Source organism: Sciurus carolinensis, chromosome X, assembly GCF_902686445.1.
Source record: "Sciurus carolinensis chromosome X, mSciCar1.2, whole genome shotgun sequence".
Classification (NCBI taxonomy): domain Eukaryota; kingdom Metazoa; phylum Chordata; class Mammalia; order Rodentia; family Sciuridae; genus Sciurus; species Sciurus carolinensis.
Genome location: NC_062232.1, coordinates 104742778 through 104770528, shown reverse-complemented (window position 1 = coordinate 104770528; position 27751 = coordinate 104742778). Strand labels below are relative to the sequence as shown.

Here is a 27751-nt window from a genome sequence, read left to right as displayed (position 1 = left end):
ATGCTAAATAAATAAACCAAGACATAGATGCAAATTTTTCAATGGGAAACTGAATTTTGTGCAAAGATTCCAGGAGATGTTGGGCTTTATGAAAGAACAAAAGTGCACATATTCAGTTGGCTTGAATGGGAACAGAATTTAGGAGATTTCAAAGATAAAATTGGTGTCCAGCACTACTCATTCAGACAACAAAGTTTTTGGTATGCCTACTATGTGCCAGATAGTGTTCCAGGCACCAGAATAAACTAGATTGCTCAATTTTTTACTATCATGGAGCTTGCATTCTAGTGGCAAGACAAACAATAAATGAATAAAAAGATATGTAATGTGTTACATAGTGATAGATGCTATAAAGAAAAGTCAACCAAGACAAGAAGATAAACAATGGTGTTGTAGAGCTAGGGCACTATTTTAGCTATGATGATCAGGGGCCTTCTCTCTGAGGGGGTAACACTCAATGCAGGAGCCAGCCATACAAAATCTGGGTGGAAGTAGATGGAATTCCAAACAGATTAATAAGTGAATATTAATTCCTGAGGTAGAAATAAGTTTGTAATATTAAAAGAACAAAGGGCAAGCCAGTGTGGTTGGATCTTGGCAATATTAGGGAGGCAGGTACAGTTTGTGTGGAGCACTGTAGGTAGGCCATTGTGAGACATTCATTTTATGTTAAGAATGATGGAATGACTTTGAAGTCTTTTTTGCAGAAGAGTCAAGTGACATGATTTATACTTTAACATGATTACCCCACCTTCTGGGTAAAACAAGATTTTATAGAGGCAGGACTTCAAGCAGGGAGTCCATTTAAGAGTTTATTACTTAAGTCCAGATGCAGCTTAATGGGGGTGTGGCCAAGATGGGTGTGGTGGATATGGGGAGGAGTGACTAGATTCAGAATGCATTTTGAAAGGAAACTGGATTTAACTTGCTGGTTGATTAGATGTGGAATAGGAAGGGAAAAGGAATTGGGGAATGAATCAAGGTTTTTGTGTCTGAGTGACTATGTTTTTGGTCTTAATGATGCCATTTACATGTATAGAGTTATAAGGGTGGGAAATTGAGAAACAGATTTGTGACATGTTAAATTTGAACCATCTATACTGTGACCAAACAGATTAGGGGTAAGCAGCTGATACCTGAGTTCGTGATATGGTTAGGATTAAAGTTATAATTTGAGGAGTGAATACAGGTTATTCGAACTATTGAACAAGATAAGGAAACAGGGAATGAATGTGGAGAAAAGATCCAAAAAACACATAGAAAATCCCTTAGACATTGCTATCACCAAGACAGTTAAGAAATATTTTTGAGTGCTTATTAAATGCTAAACATTGTTCTGTGACCTAGGATATAATGGAGAACCAAACAGATAAATTGCTGTCCTCATAGAACTTAGAATACAAAGTTAAATGAATAATAAGAGGATCAGGGCAAAAGTATAGCAGAGAATAATGGGTTAAAAGGTTGAGCTTTTCAAATAATAGAAGAAACAACAATCACTAAGTCAAAATGCTCTATTTGAGCCATTAGGACAGAGAAAATGAGCATGGGGTTAGTGGTTGGACTGGGGAAGTAGGAGAGGATGAGATCCAGGAATACCTCCAGGGCTAGGGTTAGATGCCTCTGTAACACATACATGCCGGCAGAACTGAAACCTTGGGCAGGCATTTTGAGCCTACTGGGAAAATGTCTTTTTCTGAGTAGACATAGAAGTGACATGAAAGAAAGCCTAGAGTCACAAGTAGAGAAAAGACCAGAAAGGTGGAAAATGGTTACCAGCTAAAACTGCAAAGGCAGAAATTAATGACTTTATATTTGACACTGTTAGCTTTGTGATTTAGGTAACTTATTCTTCCTGAATCTCAGTTTTCACACCTGCACTATGGGGCAAGGGGAAGCATAGGCAGTACCTCACAAGATGCCTGTATACAAATCACTAAATAAATGTTAGCTTATAATAATACCAATTCTGATGATGATAATGAAGTTTGAGAATCTTCCACATTGGGGCTAGCATGGGTCTCTACAAGGTAGATATTTCCTCTCAAGGAAAAGAGGGAAGAAGTAGGGTTAATGAGACCCCTAGGTAAACTGTGTCAATCAAGAAACTTTGATGTATGCTATTGGACTTTGGATGTGCTTTGTAAATATGTCTGACTTCATTTTGCATCTTGTAATTTTTGTTAATGTCACCCTTTTGTGTTTCAAAACTATTGGTCAAGATCTTTTCATGTATCCCTCAGCTAAGAGGTACAAAATATTTACTTCAGCTGGACATCTTGTCATCTCTAGAGCAATGCTTCTTAAACCCTAATGAGAACAGAAGTTTCCAAGTGATGATTCCATGCACCAAACTTTGAGTAGCATGGAGCTAGGAGGACTGTCTGGAGAGCACTAGAAAGTATAGCAGATCTGGGGTAATCAGTGACGTGAGTCTCAAATAAGTGAGGTTGACTCCTGCCTCTCATTTTGGCCTCAAGGGATTGTCTTACATTACATCCAATACAGTGAGTATTTGGGAGTGGGTTATGAGGTTAAAAAAGCAGGAATGCTGCATGATTTCTTACAGCCTCCATGTTGTCCTAAAACAGATGTGAGTGCACATCTGTCTACTACAAAGAGAGCTTCTGAGAAAAATCTCCATGGAGCAACATATCTTGCTTTTATCATTTTCCTCTTTATGATGTTTTCTTTTCTCAATCCCATGAAAAATCACATAATAGGATTTTATTGTAGCCTGTTTGAATGGATAGGGCAATGGAGAAATAATGTAGTCAAGAAAGTGTTCCCACAACTAAAAGAAGTTTATCTGAGAAATGTTTGTGGCAGAATGTAACAACCATTAGAAATGAAATTTGGGCAATATGAAAAATCATTCCATATCAATTGTATATTGTTTATCAGAAATACAGAAAGATTTTCATTACAATTATTGAGATAAAAATGTGGCTTTCAAATATACTGTTTCAATATGACCAGCATATTTTTTTTTATTGTAAACAAATGGGATACATGTTTTTTCTCTGTCTGTACATGGTGACCAGCATATTTTAATGCAAAAATAGTCCTTCCTCAAGACTTTGATAAATGCAGATTGAAACAGACAGTGTCTCCAGATGCTACTGAATACCCTCAGATGTCTTGCTTTTCAGAAAGTAAACCAGAAATTGATGGTGACAGTGTTTTTGGTTTGTTGGCTTTTTCACTGCGATCTGCCCTTTTTATGAATGAAATGTTGAGTTTCATTTGCTTATTTTAGATGCATTTATTATCTCTATATCTTATTCAGTATTTCACTGATGTTTAAATTCATTTGGTATTCAAGCTGCAACACTTTAGGTATTTTATCTGTATTTGATTGATACTACAGGCAGTATAGTAAAGTGTCTAAGAGCACGAGCTTTAGAGACACATTGGTATCCTGACACTATTACTAGTGTGACTTTGGAGGACTAATTTAAGTCCCAGGTGTCAGTGTCTTTATCTGTAAAATGAGAATAATAGTAGTCCTTACTTATAAGCTTGTTATGGATAGTAAATGCATCAGTACATGTAAAATAGCCAAAATTGTGGCCTGTATATTTTAGAACACTTACTAAGCATTTAAAATCTATTGACTGATCTTATTAATGATGCATGGTAAACTGTTTCATATCAATGTCCGTCTTTATCTCCTCAGACTGCAAACACATTTTGAGTATGAGAGCAATTTATTTATTTTCTGTGTATTTTCTTAGAACATTTATTATTTCTCTACTGTTTGCCATCATCACTATGGATTTGGTTTGCAGATGCAACTACCAAGAGGTGCATTATAAATAAAAAAATTGGAAGCTGCAATTAAGAAAAACTGCCACCAATAAGCAGTAAATAATGAGCTAGGGTAAATGGAAAGCACATATTTTACCAATAATTAATACTAATTATAATAACACCTATTTATCAAGCACCAATTTTTCTGTATTAGAGACTTTATATCATCACTTTTATTCTTCCCAGTAATTCTGTGAATTAGGAAACTGAAACTCAGGTTTAGTAACACATTTCAGGCCACTCACCTAAGACTGAAACTGATTTTAAAGCTAATATGACACTGCCTCATTATTTTTTTTAAATATTTATTTTAGTTGTAGATAAGCACAATACCTTTATTTTATTTATTTATTCTTATGTGGTACCCCACACTTGCTAGGCAAGCACTCTACAACTGAGCTACAACCCCAGCCCCCGACTTGTAGTTAAAACAGATGAATTGGGTTCACGTAACAGTTCTGCTTCTCACTAACCATGTGACAACTTGGAATTCAGAACCCTTGTTTTTACAGAAAGACACTCTAAATCTAAATCTAAAGCTTCTTTGTAAGAGACTTCATCCTCTGCCATTTCTCTGCCAAGCTGCTTCTCCTGCCTCCAGAACCACATGAGTTGATCATTTGCTCCAAATTTCCTAGTCACTGCCAACCAAAGACAGCACATCCTCTCTTATGCCTCAGGATTTGTCCTCCTTTCCTCCATAGGTTTGAGTTATGATAATGTATTTCTGATTTTCCATTCAGTGAGAAATAATGCAAATATGAAAACATTGTCTTTCTCTATCAGTTTCAACACTAGGGCTATCACATTTTAATTAGTAAGTACTACTTTGAAGCAGTGGTCCAGAACAGAAAGAGAATGATCAATACTGCTGATTCAAGTACAGATCTACTATAACGAGAATCTTGGACAAAAACAGGATTATTTCACTTGATTTATAGGTTTAGAATTGGCATATTATTAAGCAACTAATAATCTCCTTGTTCTAGTTTGCCTGGGGGCCAATAATATCAATGGATTCCCCTCTCTCTCCCATCACTTCTGTGTTTTCCTGTAGTGAACTGTGTATTGAGAGGAGAAGGTGATTACAGTAGGAGCAGAGATGGTGTTATGTCACACTGCAGGAGTATCTGTGAATGTACTTTCTTAGTCCCAAGCATTTTTACATGAGATTACATTTTGCCTTATATTATCTCAGTCACCTGAATCATATGGGTCTTTAAGGTTTTGATTACAGCTCCTTCATCCTTTGCTTTTCTTCCAATTTGAGTATCATTTGCAAACTAGAAAATGTTTTCAATATCCTCATCCAAATAATTACATTCATATAAAAAATCTGGTAATGAAACATTAGAGCTCAGGGCTTAATTGCTGAAAAATCAACCCTGGGAGCTACAAAATTCGGTTAAGGTTCCATGGCAACAGGATCTATTATTAACCATATAAATGTTATCTAATAACATTTTGAAATTAAGATGCTAGTTTAGGTACTTTCAGGACTATATATAAGGTAAGGTGCTGTTTAAAATAAAATATCTTGTTTAAATAGTTTATCTAGATGAAAATTTTGGAAAACTTCCAGTTTCTTCAATTATTTTATTGCTTATCAAATTTTATGCTCATTTTTCTATCAGTTAATGAGAAAATGCTCCATTGCTTTTGAAATATGACAGTTTAATGTCCATGAGTTGTATTTATGCCTTACTTTTTTTTTAAGAAAAAAAAACTAGCAGAAAAGAAAAATGAAAACAAACTTAATGAAGTAGGAAAGCTGTATCCTAAGGATGTATCCTAAGGAGGGAATCTGGGAGGACAAATTGTCCTATGAAGAAAGGAGTTTTAGATATAAGAAAATATTCTTGAAACTTTTAAAGTAGGATATGGATGCATTTAAGGACAAATAAAAGACATTGTACACTTATTACAAAAAGATGAAAATTATTTCATGTTAAATAAATGTAAAAAATGATAACAGTTTTTGTAGGCACCTCATTAATATCAAGACAAAAATGATTGCTTATTGAAATTACTAGATGTATGTGACTGAGAATGTGTAAACATTCTCTGGGAATAGGATTCAGGAATAGGAAGCAGTGATGAAATTTTCTCATCTAAACACTGTTCATATTTCTGATAGCAAAACAGAGGCTCAGGGCTGCTCAGCAATTTTCCCAAAGAGGCACAGCACAATAGTGGCAGTCTCTGCACATAACAGAATACCAGACTCCACACTCCTAGAGCAACACATCATCAGGAAAACTTCACAATGATGCTTTGAACTCTGGTAGAAGCATTTAGTAGAAATGTGTGTGTTTGTCACTATATTGACTAACACAGGAGATCCAAAACAAAAAGACACAGTATTTCCCCTGAAAATTTGTTGAAGTCAATTTCAGAGGACAAAGCCTAACATATTTACATTAAAACCTAGAGGACATCTCCAAGTTCAGGTTAAATACAAGGATATAAAAGACTGCACCATGCAGACCACATTCATATTGCTGTAGCAATTCTAAGTAAAGGACAAGTTGTTATGGAGTAAGGTGACTCTAGAATGTGATGGAGCTTCAACTGCTGGTGCTATGTTGTTACTAAAGGAAAAGACAAAACTGACCTTTACTAGAGTAGAGGTTTACATTAATCCTAAGGAATAATTTTCACTGATTATGAAAATAATATTGAGCTCCTAATTTTCCTACCATACTTTTCTTTCTTACAGTAGTTTTGGGACTGAGAAGTAGTTAAAGGAAATATATACTCCATGTTGTCTAGTAGCTTATACTTTAGAAGAGAGAATATATTCATTTTGAGGTATAATATAAAAATAAGGAAATTGATGATTATGTGACAAAAGAGGGACATAAACAAAAAATTAAATGAGAATTCTAGAATCACCCCTATGAAGAGGGACCCAGGACAAGTGACAACAGAAAGATGCAGAAATACTACAAGCTATGGAGTCAAATAGATTGGGGCAAATGCAGACCCTGATACTTACCAGCTGGCAGTTTTGCTGAGCATCTCTTTATCTGTACAACTAGTAAAAGAATATCTAACCTGTAGGGGTCCTGTGAAAATTGTCGATAATACATGTAAGGATATGGGGCCTCTTTTAGGAGTAGTGCAAATGTTCAAAAGTTGAATGTGGTAATGGTTGCACAACTCTATGAACATATTAAAATCCACCAAATGTACACTTGAAATGGATGAATTGTAAGGTTGTATACACACATATTTTCAATAAATCTGTTATCAAAAAAGTTTAACATAAAATTACCATGTGAAAAATTTACCTTAGTATTGAGCAATTCCTCTATGTACATACACAAAAGCAATAAAAACATGCTTCCTCACAGAAGCTTATAATCCAGTGTTCAGAGCAGCATTGCTCCTAATAGCTGAAAAATAACCATAATCCATATGTCCAACAACTGATAAATGGTTAAACACAATATAGCATATTCAGATAATGGAATATTATTCAGCCATAAAGAAGATTGAAGTTTTGATATGTGCTGTAACATGAATGAATCTGCAAGTCATTATACTAAGTAAAAGAAGCCAAATACAAAGAGGATCGTATGATCCCATTCATATGAAAAGTTCTGAAAAGGTAAACCTGAAGAGACCAAAAATAGATTAAAGGTTGCCAGGGGTTGGAGGTTAGAACAGGGACAACAAATGAGCCCAAGGGATGTTTTAGGGGTGGCATTAATATTACAATATTGATTTGTGGTTTTGTTGTAAAACTCAATACATTAAAATTATTAAATTGTAGATTTTTAAGTGGGTGAATTTTAATGGCTTACTGATTATATATTAAAGGTATAATGGATTCTAAGCAGCAAGTAATATATACTTAACAAATGGTAGCTTTTTATCATTGTTGAAACAATCAGGGAAGGTCTTCTGAAGGAACCAAACTTTTAATGATAGGTGATGGGTAGGGTTTGGGTAGATGATGAGGAAATGGGGATGAGAACAAATGAGAGGGAAATAATATGGCCTCAAGTGAGAAATAAGGATGGTGTTAATTTGTCTTGCTATAGAACTTACTAGAATAGGGAGTCTGTATTCAGGGATGTTAGGAATATTTGGAGATAGGAAACTGTTGGAATCAGATCTGAGACTGGAAAAGTACTGGTAGAATATAGTTGACATATTGCCATTGATGATTAGGTAAAATTAAGATGTTTGAGTGATAGATGCCCCAGTGATAGTTAAGAAATGTATCCTGTGGAAGAGCAATGGTGCTAGGAATAGAGCTATTCTGGCTGAAACTGGAAGATTATAATCCAAACCATTTACAGGTCAAGTTGGGAAGAGCTTAGGTAATAGGATGTGATGTGGTGTATTATGGCAGGTACCCAAGCAGTAATTTATGTAAGATCAATTTTATATCTGAACAAGTAGGCCAGAAGGGCCAACCTGAGGAGGAAAGCCCAAAATGTCCAGCTTGGGCATCTTTCAGGTAAAGATAGTATTGTGGAACCATGTATATGAAAAAAAAATAGTGTTCCAGCTGGCTGTCTTTTCTCTGGTGGTTGGTGGAATCATAAGCTCTGGCTAAGCTGCCTTCCAGTCTTATAAGTTATTTAAGTAATCAGCCCTGTCAACATTATGTCCTCCACCTTTTGAAAAAATTAAGTGGGTCACTGAGATAAAAGTCTCTGAATGTCTTCTTGAAGTTGTGTAGAATTTTCAAGATTTCCCACCCAACCTGAAGCAAATCTTAAGTGCTTAATCTAAGTGATGTGATAAGATCATGACCTTTTCAGAAATACCTTTGATGTCAATCCTAATTCTGTTAAATTTCACTTGACAGGGTAAGAATGAAACATTATAAGCTAGTTTGTCAGGCATCTCAGTAATCTGTTGTGGCAATAATCTGCTTCAACTCAGTCCTGTAGTGATGGGGGCTAGTGAATAATGTACCTTGACTTGGAAGGAACTTAATAAGTGTTCAACCATTGATAAATGAATGGAAAATGCACTAGGTAGACCTTGAAGTGATAAACTGGACAGGAACCTTGGCAGACATTAGTGCCTCCTGCCTACTATCATACCATGATTTATTTTGAAAATGATGACTGCTCATTTTCTTACCTACATCCCCATAGTGCCACAGAAAAACCAGTGTTGACAATCAACAGACACAGTAATGAAAAATATTTCAGGTAACTCCTATTTTGAGTTTTAATCACTGTTATAAAAGTTAAAAATGCTCATAAAGGATTAGCATTGTGAAAAACCATTTTTCCTTAGATAACCTTTCTGATGTATAAATTTAAAAACTATGCCATCATTTTTGATAATATAAACATAAAAGATCAAGGAAATTGAAATTGCATTTTTATTTTTTTCAGGTACACTTTATGATTGGCCATAACAGCAAAGTAAGTATGTGATATTTTTGAGTTGATCATCCATTAAGTTTTAGAATGCTTTTAATCCCTTCTCCATCAATGTAGCCCATTTCCCCAAAGATCACAGACACCACAGTTCACAAACTGAAGAAATGGGATTATTTTTGGTTTTATTGCTTTTCTTAAGATTTTCATAAGTTATCAGGTTTCTTCCTGTTTGGTAATATTTACCTCTATGTCCACATAGATTATTGAGTACTTAGAGGATCTGCTGCACACAGCATGCCAATTTTCCTTTCTTCTGCTTTGTGCTTCAATGTGACAACAAGGTTAGCTATGAAATATGTAATGTTTTATAGGCTAGCAACTCACGAATTCCTATTGAGATTTGTTTGCCATGAGTATCTTTTTTTATTGTCCAGGTTAAATTTTACCTCATCATTCCAGATTATAATCTTTGAAGTCTCTTTTTAAAGATAATGTCCCAATATGATCATAAAGGAAATGACTAAGACCTCTCTCTCAAACAACAAAAAGACTATACACAATATTATTATGTGAACTAAAGCACAGTTTTCATAGCGTTCAAACCCAAATAAAGTGTAAAACCAAGTAGGGGCCATGACAAATTCCATCACACCCAAAGGTTTAACAGTGTTGCCTTGCAATTTCTTCCTTAAACATCTGAAGATTTCCTGTTCACTCCACCCCTCAAAACTTGTAATATTCTGGGTGTGGTGGTGCATGCCTGTAATCCCAGTGGCAGTGCACTTAGGCAGGAGGATAGTAAGTTTAAGACTAGCCTCAGCAACTTAGTGAGGCACTAAGCAACTTAGTGAGACCTTGTCTCAAAATAAAAGAAATAAAAAGGGCTTGAGATATTATATCAGTGTTAAAGTGTCCATGGGTTCAATCTCCAGTACAAAAACACAAAACAAAACAAAATTTGTAATACTACATAAAAAACCCTTAATACTACAGTCCTAAACCTTGCCTCATGGTAGTCCCTGTGCAAGCAATTCATTTACCAAGAATTACAATTTCTTAAAATGAAGTGAGAAGTTATTGGTTTGATAACACAAAGCAGCCTTTCATGTCTTGATCCCCAACAGGTACTCTTATAAATTACTGACAAATTACAGTAGATGGCAATTCCTGCACTGCCGCCACTGATAGATAAATCTATGCCATATTATTCTGGCTTTTATTGTCTCTTAAAACATCGTCAGATTGATTTTAGAGTAGCAAGGATATAAAATAAATACACAAGATACCTTTCCAATAAAAGAGAGGAAAACCAGCCTTCTTTGTGCCTGAGAATTCTAGAATCAAAAGGGCATAACATCTCTGAGTATTTCTTGTTTCAGTACAAAAATTGTGTATCTGTTTCCTACTTGAGTATACAGAATGCAGAGTCAGTTTGTTGTATATGAAAAAACACAGGATCCAGAGAGAAAACTCAATATTTTCATGCTACATTTGTATCTTAAACATGGCATCTAAGTTCCCTGTGCCTTAGTTTCCACCTCTATAAAATTAGATGGTTGAACTTGATAACCCTCAATATCACTTTTAGTTTTAATATCCTATAGTTTAAGAAGATAAATGCACACCCCAGTATGTACCATATGGATAATTATGAATCTAATTTATGTGGCTTGACAGTAATATATGAATGCAGAGACAGCAACTTTTTGAAGATGAAAAGAAGCAATGGGGCTACTGAGGCAGGTTAATATAGTAACTAATATTTGTGTTAATACACTCAAATATTATTTGCTCAAAAATATTTACAAATACCTACATGTCATATCAGTGGTAGGTATAGAGGTAAAGATGAAATATTCTTTTTTCCTTCACACATAGGAGTAAAGGACATGGATCTTTAAAACAGAAAAGTCTTGATTAACTATAATACTTAGGGAAGGGGATGTTAATTGAGGCTTTTCAAAGTTAAGTATCAGTCTGTTTTATTTCAGTCTTTGTGGTTGAAATGTTTTATAAAACTAGTCTATTTTATGATCTTAATGAGTACAGTTCAGTGAACATAATTGGATTTTACTTTAATTTTTGGAATATTTTTTCAGGGTCTCAAATTCATTATTGCAAAATCAGTTCTTATTGTGCTGGAAAAGTAGATTGAAATGAATCTCTTCTGGCACCAGATCACTTCTTGAGAGATGAATTTGTTTTTCTTTCAGTAAATCCTAGATATCTGTTGGCTTAGTCACCATGTTTCTTTTTCTCATAAAAGTTGAGTGTAGCACATGAAATAAAATGTTTCATTAGCTGAGCTGTAGTTAACTGAGGCTTTACTCTATATAAGATCATAATGAGTAACAGAGATCTGGCTACTTTTGGGGCAAGTATTATATTCAGTTTTGGTTGTGAGAATTGGTTAGGAACATGCGCTGGCTACATGGTATTCAGAAGAGATCAACCAGTAAGGTGAAGGTGAAGCATGTAATATGAATAATAGTGAAATGAGGTTAAATTATTTGTAGTGAAGAAAAATGATGAATGGGAAATAATATCTATTTGACAAGCTCTTTTGTGGAAGAATGAATAAAATGCCCAGTTTAGAAAGGACCTAAAAGATTGTCTGGTCTAATTATTCTCATCTTATGGAAATTCACATAGTATTTGAATCCCTTCGACAGTATTCTTTTAGGTGACTAGGAACCTGGAGAACTTCTAGAGCAGCCATTTCATTTGTGACTGCCCTAGTTAGCCTATTTCATATGGAACTCAAATCTGTCAACCAGTTTGAGACATAAGAGTATACCTAACTCCTTTCCACTCCTTCAGACATCTTTAGATATTTAAACATAGTTTATCACGCTCTCTTTGGTTCTAATTTTTACATTCCTAAATCTGAGTAAGTAGACTAGTACAGAAAGTAGAGCTAGTACCAAGATTACTCTCCTGCTCAAAAACTACTTTCTGTTGCCCAAAAGATAATGTGAAAGTCTTTTATCATGACATTTAAGGCTCTGCCTGCCTTTGACCTTGATTTTCATTATTTCTTCCATGGAGTCTATAATCCAGCTACCCTGAACCTTTCTCTTTCATTAATAAGTCATTCATTTTGCCTTCATTCATGTTTTGCTGATCTTTTTCTTCTTCTCTAATACCCTTCTTTTCTTCTGAGCCTAGTGAACTTTCAAGTAATTAAATCATTTTGGGGGATTGAACCCAAGGTTTTCTGCTTGTGAGGCAAGCACTCTACCAGCTGAACTATCTCCCCAGCCCTCAAGTAATTAAATCTTTATGGCCCTATTCAAATGTTCTATCTTTTGTCAAATTTTCATAGTGTTTTCTTCAAACTTATCTCCTTCAAACAGAAAAAAATTCCCAGTGTTTCCTTAATTCTTAATTATTATAGCCCATGCCTCTATTAAATCATTTCCAATATTTTATCACATTTAGTTTTTCTCTCTTATCCCAGATAGAAGATGAAGTCTTGATTTTTCAAACCAAATTTAGTTTATATTTTCCCCTAGATTTAAAATATTTGAAAAAATTAATATATAAATGATATTTATAATATCTTATTCATTGGTCATAAACTCTGTTCATCGATTTCATGGAATGTTACTTACTTTTACCTGACTGAAATGTGATGACATTTTAAATCATTCAATCCACAACTTAATTTGTTAGACTTCCATAATATACCTTTCTTCTTAGCATTTGTCTTTCCAGGTTGAAGAAGCATAAGTTCTTTTTGTCTCTTCCCTATTTCACTATTTTTATTCTGGATTTTTTCCATATCTGTTGAGGAGCAGGACCTTAAGCAGATCTAATCAGGGAGCACAATGGCAACTGGTAGCATCATTCATTCCATGTTAAATATCCTAGATGTTGTCACACCACCATTTCCACTTCTTTTCATTCTAGCTTGCTTCTCCCAGAACAGTTTATAATTCTTACTGAATCACATAACAGTTATGATTATTTCCAAGTCAGTTGTTGATTATTGGTTTGTATTTCTTTGCTCAACGATGCAAATCAGAGAATGTTTTACATAAACTTATGTGAATTTCAGTGTATGGTACTAGAATGTTAGTTCTTACTCTTGCTTTGAGCATGTGTCTTTCAGGTCAATTCTGAATCAATTTTTTACTGGAATTTTAGAAAATTATAGGATATTTCAAAGCCAACTTTTATACTCACAAAAAAGGAAGGGAAGGGGCAGAAGGAGAGTATAAAGGGTTGAATTGGATCTGAAGTCATTTTCTTTAGGTAAAAGTTCAAAAATCAAAACAACCCCATTCTGAAACAAAAAGCAAAAACAAGAAGCAATTGCTGGGCTGGGGTTGTGGCTCAGTGGTAGAGCACTTGCCTAGCATTTGTGAGGCACTGGGTTTGATTCTCAGCAATGCACATATATAAATAATTGTCCATTGACAACTAATAATATTTTTAAAAATCTGAAAAAATACCAAGCAACAACCTACAGAAGCCACTCCATATTTTGCAGCATCTAAAAAGCTATATGTGCTACCTAGTTCAGCTATGATAGAAGTTTGCCTGCCTCACCAATATTCTTTTTGAGTTTTCTCTTTGATAACTTAATTTGAGTTACTGAAAGCCCAGAAAGGTGAGACAATAGATCAACTGAAACCCCAAAAATGATGAGCAGAGATTAATGGGCTTTTTTCTTTTAAAAATAGAGGGGAGCAATAGGAAAAACTTTCATTACATAAACTATGCATTCACCATCCCCATCAACAAATAGCATTTCAAATTCTTTCCCTTGGTGTTTCTGGTGAAATTTCCCTTACCCAAAAGGCTCCAATATAATAAAATGAAATCTATTTGAGCACCAATGTTATTTTGGGAGTAAATGGTCTAAAATGCTTAGGAAGCTACTCCTGTCATTGGATTTTTGATAAGATTGGATTTTTCCCAAGATGCCTTGATGTAGAATCTAAGGAAATAAACCATTTCCTTGGGGATGTTGAAACAAGAGTGAGCTGTTAATAGTTATTGTTCATCTCTGGAAACCAGTGTTCTCATATGGTGAAAAGTGAGCAGTGATTTTCTGAGCTACGTATTTCTGTTTCTGAGAAAAACTGCATTTGAAAATCATTGAAAATGAAGCACTTAAGGCATTTCAGCCTTAAATCCTGCATGTATAAATAGTATATCTTTGGGCCTTTCACTTTTGCTCTATGCCAAGTATTTTTACCTTTAAATAAATGACACATTTTACCTCATGTAAATTGAATAAAAAACTGGAAGGTGCCATTATAATTTGAAGAATCCTTGCTTGGGGACAGTCAGAGTAGGAGGTCCTAGGCTCATACTTCCTCTGTAGGCTTCTAGGGCCTTCTTCCCTAAGTATTGAATTATGACCACTTTTTGCATGATCTGGCATTTGCCATGTAAAGAGGCAGTTGATTAAAGAATGATTGTGTGAAATTCCACCAAACTGAACTAATGTTTATAAAATGTACTTAAGTTGAAACAAACTAAGCAATTAACAAATAAGAAAACTTGTGAAACAATTCGGACTGGAAGTAAAACTGTATTTGCCCAAATCTCTGAACTTAAAGTTTTTAACTTTCTTTAAACTGAATATATAATATGGAAAGAATTAATTCAGTTTAATTCAATAAGTGAAATAATAGTTGATTTTCATGCTTTTGTTTACACCTTTGAAAAATCATAAAACATTGTTTTCAAATTAACACAATATTGATAGAAGTAAAATATATTTTCAATCTGAAAGTGACCTTGGTGACCATGACCATTTAATCTGACCACCTCCTTTTTCATATGAAAAAATTGAGACATAGAAAATGAATTCTAATACAATTAATATTCTCTCAGTTCACTGATCTTACTAATAGTGCATCATGGGTCCCCTAGGCAATCTAATCTTTGGGGATTATATGGAAGGGAATAACAATGAAGGAAATTAAAAATTTCTCCTAAGTCTCTAGGTTCATCGACATAAGTAACTAGGTTCAGAATCATATTTTGGGGAGAGGGAATCTGGGCTAGGAACCAGAATGAGATGGAACTGGGGAAGTAATCCTGGACCACCTGAGTTTCAAAAAAAGCTGACCCAGATAGAAATTATCCTTGGAATATCCTTAATTTCGCGGCGATGCTGTGTTCCTTGGTTCCCTGCTCCGGACCAGCTTTCATTTGTATCTTCCAGCTTTTTATCAGTTTGCCCTCTTTTAAGCATAGACTTAGACTTAAAAGAATCCATTGAATTAAGTCATCTATTCCTCTTGCTTGAGTCCTTACCAGGACTTTCTTGACAAGTAGCCATTGAACCTATGCAAGGATAATACATCTTCATGCTATTCAACTATCACAGTCACTCTTTTCTGTACACATTCTATTTGGTCTTTTGAAGATGAAAAGTCTACAATTGAACAAAATATTCAGGTCTGCTTTTGGAAGCCAAAATCAGATAATCCATTTTTTTCTTTCTAGAGTCTACATTTCCATTCACACATCTTATGTTCACATCACCCTCATCATCCTGCCTCCTCAATGTGCTTTCAGTCAACTAAGATATTTTAGTCTCTATACACAGATATTTTAAGCCAGTTTCTTCTACCATGAGTTTATATAATATAGTTATTTCTAATGTAAATACCAGACTTGAAATATCTGTCTTTGAAATTACAACAAGTTATATTTGCATCATAGTTCCATTCTGGCCTGAATTTGAAATGTCATAATCATGTCATTCAAGAGGTTAGATACTATACTGGTTCTGGTATCTACAAACTTTATTTCCTCATCCATGGCATGGATTAAAATGTTAAGTAGAAAAAGGGAAGAAAGATCACTAAAGACAAATTAATTACCTACGCTGGAATGGTTGTTCATTCAATTATGTGTCAACCTAATTGTACCATCCTTAACCCCATCTGTATATTTTTTTAAAATCATCCAAAAGTATATCATGAAGAACTTTCCTAAATGCCTTATGGAGTATGAAACATATCTACCCATTTCCCTGCCCTGTTAGTTTAGTCAATCTGCCCAAAAGGGAAGCAAATTAGTCTGTCAAGGCATATTCAGATTATGCCTGTGCTGGTTTATGGTGCTGGTTGCTTCCTAGTCTCAGAGCTAAATCAATATTCTTAGAAATCTTTCAAGTCCCAGAAACATGAATTTTTAAAATTCTACTTCATGATGAATCCAAGCCTTTAATTTATTCTTATTAATGATTCCATTATTATTTCTAGTCCAAAATAAATCTCTTTGACAGAAAAGACAGATGCAAAATAGGGGTTATCCACTTATTGATTCCAGGACTTGTTTGACAACTATCATCAGTACATCATTGACTTTAGCAGTGCTCTTATTCACTCACTTTTAATTTTGTCCTAGTTGTATCTAGAAAAGCCTCCACCCTTGCCTTTTTTGGGGCAATATCCATATCTTTTTAAAGTTGTATTAGGTTTAACTAGTTTAACTATTGAGGTTACTTGCAATTATTTTTATCTTTTAGCATCACCTTTTTAAAAATTTCCGTTACAGCTGTATCTTAATCCTAATGTAATTTTCCCCTTTATCTCCTGTCAATGTTACCAGGATAATGATGATGATAATTATGGAGATGTCAATGACAACAACAAAAGTATTATAATAGCTAACACCTATTATTAAGCACTTACAATGTGCCAGGAACTATACAAAATGCTTTTACCATAATAATTCTTTAATTTTTTTTAAAAAATCCATTGAAATAAATTCTATTATTATCTCTATCTTATATATGAGCATAATAAGGCATAAAGAGGTCAAATAACTTGTCCAAAATCTCATGGTTAGTTAGTGTCAGAGCTGGAAGCCCTGCATTCTGATTTTATATCCTGGGATCTAAACCTTTCACTGTATTGCTTGAGGACACAGGTTAGACACTGAACAATTAAATTGTTAGGAAAATCATGTTGCAGTCTCAGAATATCTCATAGGCAAACTTGTAAAGTATGCAGAATTCATTTTTTGGCATGCCTCCCTTCTGCTTCTGCACATTTAACTACCTTCAATGCTTCTTGCTGCCAACCTTAGAGTTTCCTCTACTTGTAGGCTATCCTTAGCTTTTCAGCTAAACTGTAAGGTTCTAGAAAGTATTTTCTATGTTATAGATATTTCTTTGTTTCCCATATACTGTAGACCACCACAATACTAAGCACAGGGCATATATGATATCCTTGTGAAATGAAATAAGTGACATACTTTGCAATTCATTCCTACAGGAGGGGTGTGTGTGTGTGCATGAACATTTGTAAGCTAAGATGCAGTCAAATAAACTGTGAGTAGTGAGGGAAAATGTGATGCCTACCATAGAACAAGTTCTGTGGCTATCTGGCAAATGAATAAATAAATCAGGGAGAGAGAGAGAGAGAGAGAGAGAGAGAGAGAGAGAGAGAGAGAGAAATGTTTTTCCTGGAATAAGATCAGTATCAATCCTCTTGCCTTATTTCTACAAAATATATAGTCTTTTGAACCATTAACTATTAGATACATTGCCCTGAATATTTTGCAGATCTGAGTCATAGTAATTGTGCTAGCGATTTTCAATACTATTACAAGTTTGATTAAAAATGTGAGTGTGGATCTGTGTGAGATACATATCCATGGGGTATTTGTGATTCCTGGGACCTCCCTCCGATGCCAAAATCTGCATGTACTCAGGTCCCTCATATAAAATGGCACAGTATTTGCAAATAATTTGTGCACATCTATACATATATTCTAAGTTATCCCTAGATTACTTATAATACCCAATGCAGGGTAAATGCTGTGTAAATAGTTGCTATGCTGTATTATTTAGGAAATAATGATACGTGAAAAAGTCTGCATATATTTGATACAGATGCAGTTTTGATGGAATATTTTTGATCTGCAGTTGATTGTGGAGGTCTGTGTGTGTGTGTGTGTGTGTTTGTGTACATATATACACATATGCATATATATGTGTATATATGTATCCAAAGAAAGGTATAGATATTATACTTTATAGGTTTTTTGTTTGGGTAAACAGATTGACTCCTAGTATCTTTCAGCTGGGTGAATATGTTTTATTATTTTAGTATCTGGGTAAATCTTGAGGTACAAATTGACTCAGACCTATTCAAATTTAATATCAGACTTTAGACAAATCCTTTCATAACAAAAAATAAATGGAGAACATATGATGGCTTAGGTCTTTTATATATAATTATATGGTTCCCAGAGGGGAGTTATAATTGAATTATAAGCTGCCTCATGAGTATTCTAGCTGGTGTTTAGAGAACTGTAAAGCAGAGCTGAGCAATTTTTTTCACCAGCTAGAATGTGAACAAGACACCCTATAATTCAATTATAACTAGCCTCCAGGAACCATATAATTATATTATAAAGTAGTTTGAGGAAACTAGGAAACTGAATGTTTTTCAACACATTGTATATGTTTAAAATGATAATTTAATAATTTTACTTTACCTCTTACCTTTCTAGCCACATAGGTTTGGGGAAACCTTTGTGACCTGATTCCCTTGTACTTTTCAAAACTTTCAGAACAAATCATCAGTTTAGGAGGTCCTTAGATTATTCTCCTTCCACTGTAGTCTGTCTGTATATACATAAACTCAACTCTTCAGTCATCAGTTTTCTCAACTATAAAATGATTAGACTTGACTTAGATGATCTGTAAAGTACTTCCTAACACCAACACTCATTGAATCTTTTTAAATATATATATATATGTATATATGTGCATATATATTTAGTTGTAGATGGACACAATACCTTTATTTATTTATATGTGGTGCTGATAATCAAACCCAGTGCCTCCCACATGCTAGGCAAGTGCTCTACCACTGAGCCACAACCCCAGCCCTCACTGACTCTTGTATTATTCAGGGTTCTTCAGGGAAACAGAGGCAATGGAGTGTGTAGTTATAGATATTACTATAGATAAAGATAGGGAGAGAGAGAGAACACCAGTCTGAAGTATTGGCTCATGCACTCATGGGGCTGGCAAGTCTGAAATCTGCAGGGTGGGCTGGCAGACTGGACATCAGTGAAAGAGTTGATGTTGCAGTATGAGTCTGAAGGCAGTCTGGAGGCAAAATTCTTTCTTCTTTGAAGAACCTCAGGTCTGTTCTCTTAAGGTCATTAAGTGATTGGATAAAGCTCACCAATATTATGGAAGTTAATCAACTTTACTCGGTATCTACTGACTTAAAAGTTTGCCACATCTATCATATTTCTTCCCAGCAATATCTAGACCAGTGTATGACCAGAAAGTAGGTAGGTACTATGACTTAGACAAGTTTATATAAAAAATTAACAATTATAAGTCTGTATGGTGAAAGAATGTGATATTACTGAGGTCAATCTTTTCCAGATGTGGATTATCTTTTTGAAAGTTAAATAAAAATCACAAAGGTGAAGCTTTAACTTTGAAACTTTGATATATTGTCATCAATGCATTATAATGAAAGAGTTTTTATTATTTTTAACAAACTGGCCTTAAGAAATCATTTCAGGAATAATTATTGTACTTATAGGATGAAGTGTTGCCCAATTCTAGAAATGCAAATGAAGCCAATTAAGATCTTTTTCTTAAAAAGCTTTCCAAAAATGAAAATGATGTATTTAATTTATTTTCTATTGAAAATTTCTTCAAGCTTTCCATTCTCTAAATTAACTGATGATACACTAAGTCTCCATAGAAAACCCACCCTATCTACTTTTCCACCATCTTATGTATATTTTCCCTGAGCAACTAATATTTATCATGACTACATTAATTTTTTAAAAAAATTTAAACTAGTTTGTATTTAAAAAGAAGTGCATCCAAAGGTGCGTGAATGCTCATAGCCACACTATTCATAATAGCCAAAAAGTAGAAACAAACCACCTGCCCATCATCTGGTAAATGGATAAACAAAATGTGATATATACATACAATGGAATATAATTCAGCCAGAGAAGAAATGAAACTCTGATACATGCTACAACACGTATTAACCTTGAAAACCTTTCACCCACTGAAATATATCAGACACAAATCCATTTATATGAAGTATCAAGAATGTAAAATAAGCTTGGCATAGAAAGATAATTATCTCATTGTCCCATTAAATGCAGACTCTAAAAGAGTTGATCTCATAAAAATTGAGGGTAGACTGGTGGTTACTAGAGGCTGAGGCAGTTTGTGGGGGTTGGGGGAGATGTTGGTCAAAGGATGCAAAATTATGGTTAGATATGAGATATAAATTTAAGAGAGCTATTATTATACAGTTGTGACTATAGTTAACACTATATTGTATTCTTGAAAAGTGCTAAGAGACTGAGTGTGAAGTGTTCTCACCACAAAATGTTAGCTATGTGAGGTAATGCATATGTTACTTAGCCAGATTTAACCATTGCATAAGGCATATAGACTTTAACACATCACATATTTATATGATAAATACATATAATTTAACTGTCAATTTTAAAAAGAATAAATTTTAAAAAGAATAGGTAATGAAATTGACCAAATTATACTGTTATATTGTGTGCATGTATGAATATGTAACATCAAATCCTAGTGTTATGTATAATTACAATGTGCCAATAAAGGAAAAAAAAGGGAAAATAGGTAAATCCATAGTACAGAAATTAGATTAGTTGTTGTGAGGGTAAGGGGTTAAGGAGAGAGCAGGAAATGGGGTATACTAATTGGTACAGGTTTCTTTGTGAGGTAATAAAAATGTTTTAAATTTGATTATGATGGTGGTTATACAATTCTGTGAATATAAAAAATTGAATTTTACTCTTTAAATGAATGAATTCTATGGTATGTGAAATATATCTAAATAAAGCTATTAAAAGTAGCATATACATAGGGAAAGATTCAAGAAACATCAAAGAGTATATATTGGAAAGTTGAAATCTCCCTGTTACTACCACCCCAGTCTGCACTCACGACACCCAATACTAGTGCTACCTTGGAACCACTGTCAATATTTCATACTTTTCCCCAAAACACTGTAGTCTCTTGATTTTTTCACTCTTGTAATGTTTTCAGAAGCTTCATGAATCAGCATATAAACATCTTTAACATTCTTTTAAACAGCTGTCTAGTGTTCCTTTATGTGAATGTATCAAAATCTTTATGAACATTTTTCTCCTGAGGAATTCTTTGTTCTTACCAGTGCTTGCAAAAGTGCCACATGGACATTCCTTGATATTTGTCTCCAAGAAGATACAAACATATATCCATAGGATAAATTGTTGCCCATGAAATTGTCTTATCCAAAGAAATGTACATTTTGGATTTTGATAGATATTGCTATCTTGCACTATACAATAGTGGGACCAATTAATTCTCTCACTGAAAGTACTTGAAATCAAATTGTTTCTCCAAATTAATACTGGATATTATCAAATTCTTTAAACATTGTTGATATGATAGGTAAAAACATTTTCACATGTTACTTTTTAATCATACTTTTAATTACAAATGAAATTAAGCATCTTATTTTATATGCATTTTTATGTTAATTTACAGTGTGCTCTGTTCACATTTCTGTTGTGTTATTGGTCTTTTTATATTGATTTGTAAGACCTCTTCAAGCATTAAGGAATTTACCCCCTTGTCTATCACAGAAGCTGCCAAAATTCCCTACTTTTCATTTGTCTTTATATGTGTTTATGGTACTTTTGGGGTGGGTACTTTTTGAGGTATTCATTCTGTTGCTTTCAAATAGATTGTAATATACAATGGAACATATTGCCCAAACCAAAGTCACAGTTCAAATGACTATTCTTTGAATGTCTATAAAGTCCTTGCTAGAGGAAACTTTCAAATCACCAGTGGTGTCAATGTTTCACTGCACAGACCCTTATCCTCATGAATATCAGATATCCCTTAATTTTCATCCTGACGTTTTCTCTTAGATAAGGGTGATTTTTGTTGTTTATTTTTTAATTTGTCACAGATTGATCAATAAAAACATGATAACTTTGAACAGATTTCATCTTTGTTTCCTTTGCCAGGGTATTCTCACTTCACTCAGTGTAACAGCTGTCACAGTGCTTACATTATTTGCTAATTTAACTATATTACTCCTTTCTCATATACTACATAAGGGTCTTTACAACACACAATTTTAACATGAAGATGAAATGACACATAGAATGGTTGAATGTAGAAAATGCAATTATAAACATAAAAGACCTGACAACAGGATATTAGGATTAATTTGCATTTCTCTTCCTTCCCTCATTCCTCCCTTTTCCTTTCTTCTCTTTCTAATTTCTACTTTCATTTTTTCTTCCTTTTTTCCTTCTCTTCTCCCTTGTTATCCTGAAAGCAATACACGCTCACTCAAAATATGTATATGTATGTGTATGTATATATAGTTATATCATTGCAGTGTATATAATGTAATAATAAAAGCTTCCCTACTCACCCCCCCCCAACTCTCAATTCACGACAGAAGGTGTAAGTTTTCTTTATGTATATTTTTGAAATTTTCTATGGGAATGCAAATATGCATGTGTACAATGTAATATATTATATTGCAAGAATATATGCATATAAATGAGTATGATCCCCCTAGGAATAATGACCTAAGAATAATTATCTCAGGCTTTAATTTCAGTGCTATCTTTACTAACAATTTTCTTGGGACTTTTTTGTGGTATTGCTTTAAGACCTTGGGAATTGCCATTAAATTTTTTACTAGGAGGATTTTTTTTTCAAGGATGAATGCAATCTTTGGGAACAACTAAACACTATTTGGAGCCAAGTGTGTTGAATATATGTACTCAATATATGTAGTCTGACTTCTGATCAAAAACAGTAGGACAATAAGTCTGATTGTCTTAAGCTTGTAAACAAACATTACAGATAATCATCAATGAGAAATTCCAAAATGTTTTGAGCAATAACAGCATTGTTTGTATGTTTATAGCATCACAAGATGACACACTCAATTAAGGAACTGGAGTTCATTTGAATGTATGAATTTTGCTGTGCTGGTTTTTGGATGTCAGAATTGTGCTGTTCTGATTACAAAATTCACCTTATTTCCCCTCCCTAAGAGCCTAAGAAACATCATTCTAGGTCAGCAATATGGTGCATCCAGCACAGACTTTGGCTTCTGGCAGTATCCCTGAGGGGCATAATGACAAACTTAGAGGTGAGAAAGAGCCCCTGAATTTTTCCACAGGTCTTTAATTACCTATTATACGATGACTCTTTCTCTTTCTCTCTCTCTCTCAATGAAAATTCTGAAAAAAAAATTTGTTTCTGGAGCAGATATATTGTTTTAATTCAACTTAACCTAATTTCTTATCTTTATAGAGAAGATACATATCTTAAGACATTCCTTGTCACCATTCTCATTATTCACATTGAGATGCTTTTTATAAAAGCTTTTTAAAAGCTGTCACTTAATAAAATTATTATAGTTCCAAGAATTCTTTCTTAAAGTCAGCCTCTATTTTCATTGGTTTTAATGGCCAGTGTAGAAGTTTACAATTTAAATCAATGAAGGGCCCAGTAATAATCTGGTAAATATTGCCTAGTTAAGGTAATAATGTGGCAAATAATTGATCTTTTAATTTCTGTAATATATGAAAATGCTAGGTGCAAAAAATAGGAAAAACATTGCAGTATGATTTGTGAAGAGAATTTGTGATACTGTATGTAGAGCATGAAAGAAATCATAAAAAGCTATTCATAAAAAGTGAAACTTTATTTTTAAGCATGAAAGGATAGATGTGAGGAGGCCAATGTTTTGGACTCTTAGTAGTTCTGAAAACAGTCCCAGATTTCCAAAATAAAGCAGTAGTGCATATTTCCTTCCACATTTTTTTTTCCAGAATAGACAAGATATGGCAACCTGATGTTGATTAACTTTGTTTTAAATACATAATTATTCAGGTCTATAATGAAGCCTTTTGTCAGGCAGCTTGAGCTTCTAGTCATTTATGGTGCCCATGATCCTTTGCTCTAATTTGTTCCTTTTTGGAATGTGGCTTGTCACTGCAAAGAGATAGGCAAGATGTAGGTAGGAGTGTCTTCAGATTATTTTATTGAATTTATATTCACAAAAATGTCATTCTTTTCTCACAGAACATGTATTGAATATCTACTCTGTGACAGACACTGGTAGCTATTGGGAATATAGAAATGAAGAAGGTGGCATCTAAACTTAAGAAGCTTCTAATCTAAGCATAGAGGTTGGAGTAGGGGGAGATGTAGTAATCAGGGCAATAACATATAAAATGTGCTGGGAAAGAAATATCTCATGGCATTGACTGGCTATTACAAAGCCTTTCTCAATCTCTTCTTCCATTAGAAGAATAAGTAAAGGCAAACCCAATTTTGAATCTCTAACCTTGCCACTTGCTAGTTGCAAAACCTATGTAAGTTAACTCAAGTTGTTTTCGTCTCAGTTATCTCTTTGTGAAATAGGGATGATCATAACTATTGAGTTTGATGGAGGTTTGTAATTTATGCATATAGTATGACTAGTTTTTTGTGAATAGTCAATAAATGACAGCTATAATGATGCTTATTTATACATAATTTGCTTATGTGGATTGCATAATGTATGACTGAGGGTTTTTTGCCTTTTGGGAAACAAGATTTTTACAATTTAAAAAGTGACAGACATTGGAGAAGAAAATGACTGTATTTTCTCAAAGCTTTATGAGCACTTGTAGAATATACCAAGTATGCTTTTATGGTGATACATTTTGTATCTGTCCAGCATGGCATGCATATTATGCTTTCCTTAAACACAATAATTTCACTTGCCACTTAACTTCTGTCTCACACATTTTCCCTTCATACTTCCCTTGGAAGGGTCATGCCAGGAAAGGCAGTGCCCAGAAAAATGGTACCCTCCCCTCCTCTACATGTCTCCTTTCTATTCTCTGATATCTTCCCTGTCAAATTGAAGCCTTGAAATTGGACTCACTTTAAGACATCAAAAGCCAGCACTGAATAAAGAAACAAAAATACTTCAACCTGACTTATTGTAGCAACTTGCTTCTCTTGGTGTTTTCCTCTCTCTGTCTTTCAGGTTGCTGGTTCCAAGCTTTCTCTACTTAATGTTGAAATGTTTAATCATTTGAAAAAAAAATCAGCTGGATTAGTTGACCATTTACGGACAGAATTTTTAGCTGACTGAACTTTCAGAACTTTTTGACTTTATGATATACTTAACTGTGTCTCTCTAGTGAAAGATAATATTTGCCTTGAGGCAGGAGTGTCAACTTAATCACATTTTTTTGGTTAACTGAACATAAATCCTAAATTCACTTTTAGTTTTCAGTAATTAAAAGTCCAGTAGTAATTTTACTTCCCAAGTTCATTAAAGGATTGGAAAGCACATTGAATATGTATATGCTAAGAAACATGTGTCTATCATGGGTCAAATATTGTGATACTTCACTGAGTGAACCAAAACGATGTTCCCTCCTTTCCTCATCATAAATGAGGGTCATGGTACAAAGAGAAACTTACTGTAGAAATTTGATGAGTGTTAGAAATATGAACAGAAAGGATAAGGTAATTAACTATCATTCATTGGTTCAAGAAATACTTCTTGAGCAGCTACCATATGCTGCTTACTATGCAAAGCATGATGGATAGAGCAATGACATAGATAGACCAAATTTCTGCCTTCATGGAATTTAAGGAGACATGCAAATAGCTATAAAATTAAAATTGTGATACTATACTAAAGAATAACTACCAGCTGCTATTAGAAAATATAAAAGGGACCTAAAATCTAGTATGATGGGCAGGAAAGGCTTCCCTAAGTAAGTAACATTTATGCTGAAAAATGAAGGAAGGGTAATCAAAGAAGGTCAGATAATTATGGTCACATTAGAACAGTAGTTCTCAATTAGGGGGTGATTTTACTCCCACAGGGGACATTTTGATATTCCTGGAGACGTGTTTGTCACAGCATGGGAAGAGGTGCCACCAGAATTCAATAGGTATAGATCAGGGATGCTGCTTAACATCTTGCTCCTGCAATAAAGGGAACCCCCTTACAAAAAATTTCTTACTGCAAATGTCAAGAGTAAAGAAGTTGAGAAACTGCCTTAGATTCTGGAAGACGAGAGGAAGGTCAGTGTACTAACAGAAAGTACAGAAATAGTATAAAAATATGAGTTTATTTTATCAAACTTTATTGAATACCCATTATGTCCTTGATGTGTGTTGTGGGAAAACATCATTCCATTCTTAATGAGCTCAATCTAGTAAAGAAAATCCAGGAATAGTATAGTAAGTGATAGAAATAATCACACTGTGCTAAGAAAGCATGAAAGGATACCTAACACATCTCTAAGAAGTCATGAAAAGTCTCCTCATAGACACAACATTTTAATATATTTTAAATTGTGGATAGGAATTAATCTTTCTGAAATTTCTAGAATCATTGGTGGCATAGAGTTGCAGATATAAACATTTAGAAATGAACTAGGGAGCCAAAATTAAGACTTTGGAACATAAAACAAGAGTATTATGATATGCCATAATCTAGCAAGCAGGCTCATCACAATGGGTCATGGAACCCATCTCCAGCTCTGTGTGGACCATTTGGGCAGAGAATTGTGACCACAACATAGTCTGGATGGAGGGAAGGAGCAAACTTGGTGTGGGCATAGCTCCCAGGCTTTGTAGAATTTTCATCCAGTGATCAGGGAAGTGTCTAGATGAAAACCAACTTAGGGCTTTCTAAACAGGAGGTCCACAGCAACATGGCTATCAGCCAAGACCCAGAAAATAGAGGTTGGTGTTTGGCAGCAGTCGGGTGTAAAAAGCACAGAAAACAGGTTAATTTTAGTTAGTGGGTATACTCTGGATTAACATAACTTCAGGTGAGTAATCGGGAGACATTGCTACCAAGGAACTTCTTGTATAACTTCTCCTGGCAAAGGAAACAATGCAGAAGTATAAGCAGATAAGTGGGTATGTCTTCAATGTAATTCTGAATTTGAAGTACCTACTATTCATCCTCCTGATTTTTTTTGGCTGTGCAATAATTATAGCTAGTGATGATATAGGAGATTAGTTGATCTTGGACCTATGCTGTGACTAAATTCTGAAATTAGTTTGCTTAACTGATTATAGAACTGTGGAATTTTTAAAGCTCTTTAGTTGAATAGAGCTTACAAGTTCACCTTTCATTTTTGAAGCAAGAGAAACTTTTTATTTTGGGACTAGTGTAATATAGTGGTTATAAGTAAGGATAGTGGAGCCAGATTGCCTGGATCTCAATTCTACATATTTTATTTCCTAACTCTCAGAACTTTGGCAAGTTCTTTGACTTCTCTGTGCCTTAATTCTCATCTGAGAAATGGATCATATTAACTCCCACTAATGGGTTTTTGGGGGTGAAGATTAAATCAACTGATATACAAATTGCATTTAGAACACTGCTCAGCATGAAGAAGGGACCATTTATATGTTTGATATATCCAAAATAAAAGTATTCTTTTATAAAACCCAAAGTGATAAAGCAAGCAAAAGAAAATCTACTCTGGTTGAATTGAAGAGAGAATGGCAGAGGTAGGTAATAGTGCTG

The 27751-nt window shown here is 34.2% G+C and overlaps 1 protein-coding gene across 2 annotated transcripts in view; it reads left to right on the top strand.

Moving 5' to 3' along the window:
* The window catches only part of Tenm1 (teneurin transmembrane protein 1), a 741978-nt gene that overhangs the window by 117551 nt on the left and 596676 nt on the right, over positions 1–27751 (top strand). The window contains exon 3 of one of the 2 annotated variants that reach the window (XM_047535395.1): positions 9180–9209. The exons of the other annotated variant lie outside the window; for it this stretch is intronic. The gene's annotated coding sequence lies outside the window, so the exon portion shown is untranslated. The remainder of the gene's footprint in view (positions 1–9179; positions 9210–27751) is intronic. 2 annotated transcript variants of the gene reach the window in all.